Source organism: Tripterygium wilfordii, chromosome 13, assembly GCF_013401445.1.
Source record: "Tripterygium wilfordii isolate XIE 37 chromosome 13, ASM1340144v1, whole genome shotgun sequence".
NCBI classification, from domain to species: domain Eukaryota; kingdom Viridiplantae; phylum Streptophyta; class Magnoliopsida; order Celastrales; family Celastraceae; genus Tripterygium; species Tripterygium wilfordii.
In genome coordinates this window covers 10,063,242-10,069,918 of record NC_052244.1, presented here as the reverse complement: position 1 = coordinate 10,069,918, position 6,677 = coordinate 10,063,242, and the positions used below count along the sequence as shown (strand labels likewise).

At 41.3% G+C, this 6,677-nt stretch overlaps 1 non-coding gene across 1 annotated transcript; it reads right to left on the bottom strand.

Moving 5' to 3' along the window:
* Positions 1 to 922: 922 nt before the first annotated feature.
* LOC120013980 lies at positions 923 to 1,027 on the bottom strand. Its single transcript, XR_005471516.1, has one exon. It is a non-coding gene; the product is annotated as a small nucleolar RNA R71 (small nucleolar RNA).
* Positions 1,028 to 6,677: the final 5,650 nt, after the last annotated feature.

The following is a 6,677-nucleotide window of genomic DNA, read 5'->3' as shown; positions in this document are numbered from 1 at the left end:
CATTTACTTAGTGATCTCTTAACTACTCATTTAGCATTAGATAAAATACAACCAACATTTCGCATTGCCATCTTAGTGTGATAATTACTTGGATTGACATTGAATTGAAATTGCCAATATATCTTCGTGGGAATGATACTCTATTCACTCTTTATTACTTGTGCGACTTGTCCGCTTGCGAATAATTCACATCAAGTTTTTGGCGCCGTTGCCGGGGATTGAGGCAATTTTATTTTTGTGTCAATTTGGGATTTTTTGTGCTAATTTGGTTTTTAATTTTCTGCAGAATTCTTTCTCTTGTATGAGCTTAGGAAGACGTGCTATTAGCTAGAATTTGATTGGTTTGGATCTGGAGATTGAGAGGACTTTTCGTATGCTTAGACGGGAGCAAAATCATAACCCGGTTGAAGGCATGGGAGACAATTTGGAAGGAAGGAATGGTGCGGGACTTATTGGTGCAATGGTTTGAATGAGAGAAATGACAATGGTGGAGATGCTAATCTTGCAAATGGTGGAAATGGAGCTAATGAGGTAGATGGGCCACCAAGGCAATTTGATCCTCGTTCTTTGGAGGAATGTGCTCGACCGACTTGGGATACCACTCCTTCTAGTATCCGGTATCCACCTATCAACTCCACTCATTTTGAGATCAAGCTATCACCATGATCTCCAATTCCGTTGTGTTCCATGGTTTTCCTCACGAAGAGCCAAATGTGCACATTGCTTCATTCTTGCACATTTGCGCTACATTTGATATTCATGGTGCTTCACGTGATGCAATTCTCTTGAGTTTATTTCCATTCTCTTTGAGGGATAAAGCTAAAGCATGGTTGATGTCACTCCCTCCCAATTCCATCACTACATGGGATGAGCTTTCAGAGCAATTTTTATCTAAATTTTTCCCTCCGACGAAAGCGGTTCAAATCCAGAATGATATCATAACTTTCTCACAATTTGATCTTGAATCTTTCCATGAAGCTTCGGAACGGTTCAAAGCTATCTTGAGGAGTTGTCCTAATCATGGACTTGCGGAGTGGATTGTTTATCAAGCCTTTTATTCCAGAATGAGTATGTCAACGAGGCAAATGTTAGATGCAGCCACGAGTGGTTCTTTTATGACTAAATCTCAAGAGGAGGCCCGAACTTTGCTTGAGAAGGTTGCCAAGACAAATACTTCTTGGCCTACGGAGAGGCTACCACAAAGGCAAGGCAATCCAAGAGATGCCGACGTGATGAACGCCTTGGCCGCTATGGCTAAAAAGATTGATGCTTTAACGGTGAATTCTCCTCAAGGAGTGCATGCGGTTCAAGGAATGCCTATAGTGTCTTATGATTATCGTGGTGCTAGCCATCAAATCGGAGAATGCTTGATTACTAATGCATCATCTTCTCAAAGCGAGCAAGCTAATGCTATTGGAGGTGGGCACTACAATCGGCCAATAAATGATCCATACTCAAATTTCTATAATCCAGTGTTTAGGAATCATCCTAACTTTTCTTGGAGCAACAATCAGAATGTATAAAATACTCCTCCTCAACAAATTCAGTCCCAAGAGAAAAAGAGGGACATTGATGAAATGTTTGCCAAGATGGCCGGAAGCACGGAGGCGTTAGCCAATAACACAAACAACTTCATCAACAATACTGATTCCGCATTACAAACTAAAGCATTACTGATTCAGAATCCAGGAGCTTCCATTAGGAATCTTGAGATACAAGTGGGGCAACTAGCTAATGCTTTATCATCTAGAGAAAAAGGGGGACTCCCTAGCCAAACGGAAGTGAATCTGAAAGGGAAAGATCATTGTTATGCTATTACTCTACGGAATGGGAATCTAGTGAAAACTGCTACAGATCTAGATGTTGAAAAAGCGAATAGACTAAAAGATGTAGAATTGCAGGAAAATGAGTTGAGGAGTCACAGAGCCCAGGTCCGATTGATCGGATATCATCCCCGATCGATCGGACCCCCAGTTTAGCTGGAACTGAAATAGAAGCAGAGAGAAATTCGGATCGATCGACCAAAAAGCCGATCGATCGGACAACTGCAGATCAAGCTGAAGATTTTGAAAAAATGCAGAAGAGTAGGAACGTGCAACCCCGGTATGCAGTTGAGTTGGATTGGCTTGATAGTTCATTGCCAACACCTCCAGTTAAGGCATATGTACCTCCAATTCCTTTTTCCACGAAGGTTAAAAAACACCAAGATGGAGTCTCAATTCTCAAAATTCCTTGAGGTGTTCAAGAAGTTGCAGATAAACATACCTTTTGCAGAGGCTTTGGAGCAAATGCCTAGCTATGCAAAATTTATGAAGGAAATTCTTTCTAAGAAGCGGAGGGTGAGGGACTATGAGAGCGTCCAATTGACGGAGGAGTGTTGTGCCATAGTGCAACAAAAACTTCCAATTAAGAAGAAAGATCCTGGAAGTTTGACCATTCCTTGCACCATTGGTAGTATGGTGATTGAAAGGGCGCTATGTGATTTGGGAGCGAGTATTAATTTAATGCCATTATCAATAGCCAAGCTCATTGGTTTGCATGAAATCAACCCCACTACAATGTCTCTTGTCATGGCAGATCAATCTATTAAATATCCCCGTGGTATCATTGAGGATGTTCTTGTCAAGGTGGATAAATTGGTTTTTCCAGTGGATTTTGTGATTCTTGATATGGAAGAGGACTCTAATACTCCAATTATTTTGGGGAGACCTTTCTTGCGTACGGGGAGAACTCTTATTGATGTGGAAAAAGGGACTTTGGTGTTGAGAATTATGGATGAACAAGTCACATTCAAAGTGTTTGAAACCACCAAATACCCAGAAGACGAAGAATCTTATTTTCGCATAGACACGGTGGATTATATCTTGGCTCACACTTATGCCATAACTTCTTGCCAAGACTCTCTTGAGACTTGTTTGGTGAATAGGGATGCTCTTGAATATAGTGGTGATGAAATGGTGGAGTTTATGAATTGTTTAGAATCTATGAAAGGGTCTAAACCAATGAGATTCCAGAAATTTGAACCTCTTGGTCTTGCCTTAAAGACCGCAACCAAGTATTGTGGAAGCTCCTACTTTTACATTGAAACCTCTTCCGTCCTACCTTCGGTATGCTTACTTGGGTAATTCTAATACCCTACCGATTATTATTTCTTTGAATTTGAATCTAGAGGAAGAGGACAAGCTCTTAAGAGTGTTGAGAGAGCACAAAATGGCTTTGGGGTGGACAATAGCGGATATTCGGGGAATTAGCCCCACTATGTGCATGCATCGTATCTTAATGGAGGAGGACTACAAGTCTTCGGTGGAACATCAACGCCGACTAAATCCCAATATGAAAGATGTGGTAAAAGCTGAAATTTTAAAACTTCATGATGTGGGAATTATCTACCCCAATTCGGATAGTTCTTGGGTAAGTCCGGTGCAAGTTGTCCCCAAAAAGGGTGGAATCACGGTGGTGAAAAATGAGAAAAATGAATTGATTCCCACCCGGACTACTACCGGTTGGAGAGTTTGCATTGACTATAGGAAGCTCAACAATGCCACTAGGAAGGATCACTTTCGTTTGCCTTTTATTGATCAAATGCTAGAGAGGCTTACGGGGCACTCTTATTATTGCTTCTTGGATGGTTATTCGGGGTACAATCAAATCCCCATTGCTCCGGAAGACCAAGAAAAGACTACATTCACTTGTCCTTTTGGCACTTTTGCTTATAAAAGGATGCTCTTCGGATTATGCAATGCATCAGCCACTTTTCAACGGTGTATGATGAGTATTTTCATTGATATGGTGGAGCACACAATTGAGGTATTCATGGATGACTTTTTTGTTTTTGGCTCATCATTTGATTCTTGTTTGAAAAATCTATCAATGGTGCTTCAAAGATGTGAAGAGACTAATCTAGTACTTAATTGGGAGAAATGTCATTTCATGGTGCAAGAAGGGATAGTCTTAGGGCACCGAATTTCACAAAAGGGCATTGAAGTGGATAGAGCGAAAATTGAAACTATTGAGAAACGCCCTCCACCAACTTCGGTTAAAGAGGTGAGAAGTTTCTTGGGGCATGCAGGCTTCTATAGGCGCTTCATCAAGGATTTTTCCAAAATCACAAAGCCTTTGTGTGAACTATTGTTGAAAGGTGTCAAGTTTCATTTCACAAAGGAATGCGTGTAAGCTTATACCACTCTCAAGGAGAGACTTACTACAGCCCCTATCATCACTTCTCCGGATTGGAACATTCCATTTGAGCTCATGTGTGATGCTAGTGATTATGCTATGGGAGCGGTTCTTGGTCAAAGGAAGAATAAAATTCTGCATGTAATTTACTATGCTAGCCGCACTCTCAATGATGCTCAACTTAACTACACAACAACGGAGAAAGAACTTTTGGTGGTTGTCTTTGTCCTTGACAAGTTTCGATCATACTTGATTGGTTCTAAAGTCATTGTTTATACCGATCATGCTGCCTTGCGTTATTTATTGACGAAAAAGGAAGCCAAGCCAAGGTTGATTAGATGGATTCTTCTTTTACAAGAATTTGACTTGGAAATTTGGGACAAAAAGGGATCCGAGAATGTGGTGGCGGACCATTTGTCTAGATTATTGGAAGGCCGGGAAGAAGCCAATATTCCTATCAAAGAAACATTCCTGGATGAGCAATTTTTGCTATTCATTCCTCTACCACTCCTTGGTATGCTGATTTTGTGAATTTTTTGGCCAAGGAGATTCTTCCTCCGGACCTATCTCACCCTCAAAGAAAGAGATTCCTTTATCTTGTTCGTTTCTATTATTGGGAAGAGCCTTTCTTGTGGAAGCAATGTGAGGACCAAGTTATTCGTAGGTGTGTGCCGGAGGAAGAGATGGTTAGTATCTTGAGACATTGGCACTCATTTCCATGTGGTGGTCATTTTGGAGGTAACAAGACCGCCGCCAAGGTCTTGCAATCCGGTTCCTATTGACCTACTTTTTTTAAGGATGCCCATTCATTTGTTCTAGCATGTGATGAATGTCAATGCACGGGGAACATCTCAAATAGAAATCAAATGCCCTTAACCAATATCCTTGAGCTGGAGCTTTTTCATGTGTGGGGTATAGATTTCATGGGGCCATTCCCTAACTCTTTGGGAAATTACTACATCCTTGTGGCGGTTGACTATGTTTTCAAATGGGTGGAGGCCATGGCGTTACCCACCAATGATTCAAAAGGGGTTTTGAAGTTCTTGAAGAAGAGCATTTTTACAAGATTTGGTACCCCGAGGGCGATTATTAGTGATGGGGGTACCCATTTTTGCAACTGGTAATTCAATTCTTTGCTTGCCAAATATGGCATTACTCACAAGGTGGCAACTCCTTACCATTCTCAAACAAGTGGCCAAGTGGAGATTTCTAATAGAGAGTTGAAGAAAATTCTTGAAAAAACGGTGAATGCTTCAAGGAAGGATTGGTCATTGAAGCTAGATAATACCTTGTGGGCTTACCGTACAGCTTTTAAAACTCCTATTCGCATGTCTCCTTTCTGCTTGGTATTTGGGAAAGCTTGTCACCTCTCGGTTTAATTGGAACACAAAGCCTTTTGGGTTATTAAATTTCGGAATTTTGACATGGCTAGTGCGGGAGAGCAACGTGTTTTACAATGGAATGAGCTAGATGAAATCCGCCTTGATGTGTATGAGAATGCAAAAATATATGAGGAACGGACCAAGAAATGGCATGATAGTCATATTGTTCGGAAGGAGTTCAAGGTGGGGCAACAAGTGTTGTTATTCAATTCAAGACTCCGTCTATTTCCGGGCAAGCTCAAATCAAGATGGTCGGGTTATTTTCTTGTTACCGCGGTGTTCCCTCACGGAGCCATTGAAGCTGAATTTTCTGGAAGGAAGGTCACTCTTCCTCTCCAAGATCCACAACAATGAGCAACAATAGTCGGGCCATCGACTATAAACTAGGCGCTTGTTGGGAGGCAACCCAACCGGGGTAACTTTGTTCCCTACTTTCTTTTACATTGTTCTATTTTTATGTACATTTATGTTTTGATTGTTTTGAAAACTGTCTGGGTTGGTCGTGACTTGTTTTGTTGCAGGATATGCAAGTATGAGAAAATGAATCAGAGGACAAATCCGATCGATCGGACCATATTCCGATTGATCGGACCAGGTGAGTCAAAAATTGACCCGAGGCGAAAACCGATCGATCGGATGTAATACCGATTGATAGGACGCGTGGGCCAGGGTTTTAAAATGACCCCAGCCCGCGCAGCTGCCCCATTTTTTTTTCCTTTCTTTTTCTTTTTCTCTTCTCCTCTCTCACGCATACCGGTAGTTTCCCCACCTACTTTCTGCACTTCTTTTTCAATTCCACTTGCACCCAATCCATTTCCTCATCTCGGTTAGCATCTACCACAGGTATGATTCCTTCACTTCTCTTGGATTTTCAATTTTGGGTTTGTTGCTACCTTGGTTGCATTGTTTGGAATAAGGATGGTATGGGCTAATAAATTCTTACATATAAGGGTGTGGATTTCTATTTGGAGTCCCTGGAATTCAATTTATCCAAAAGACAGAGGGGACCGTGGCAGTTTTGAGTCTCTCTTTAAGCTTTTATTAAGTGTGCACACAACATGTTCGATGAAATGCTAATACGAAGCTCAATTGTTCTAAACTATCACGTTACAATTCTAT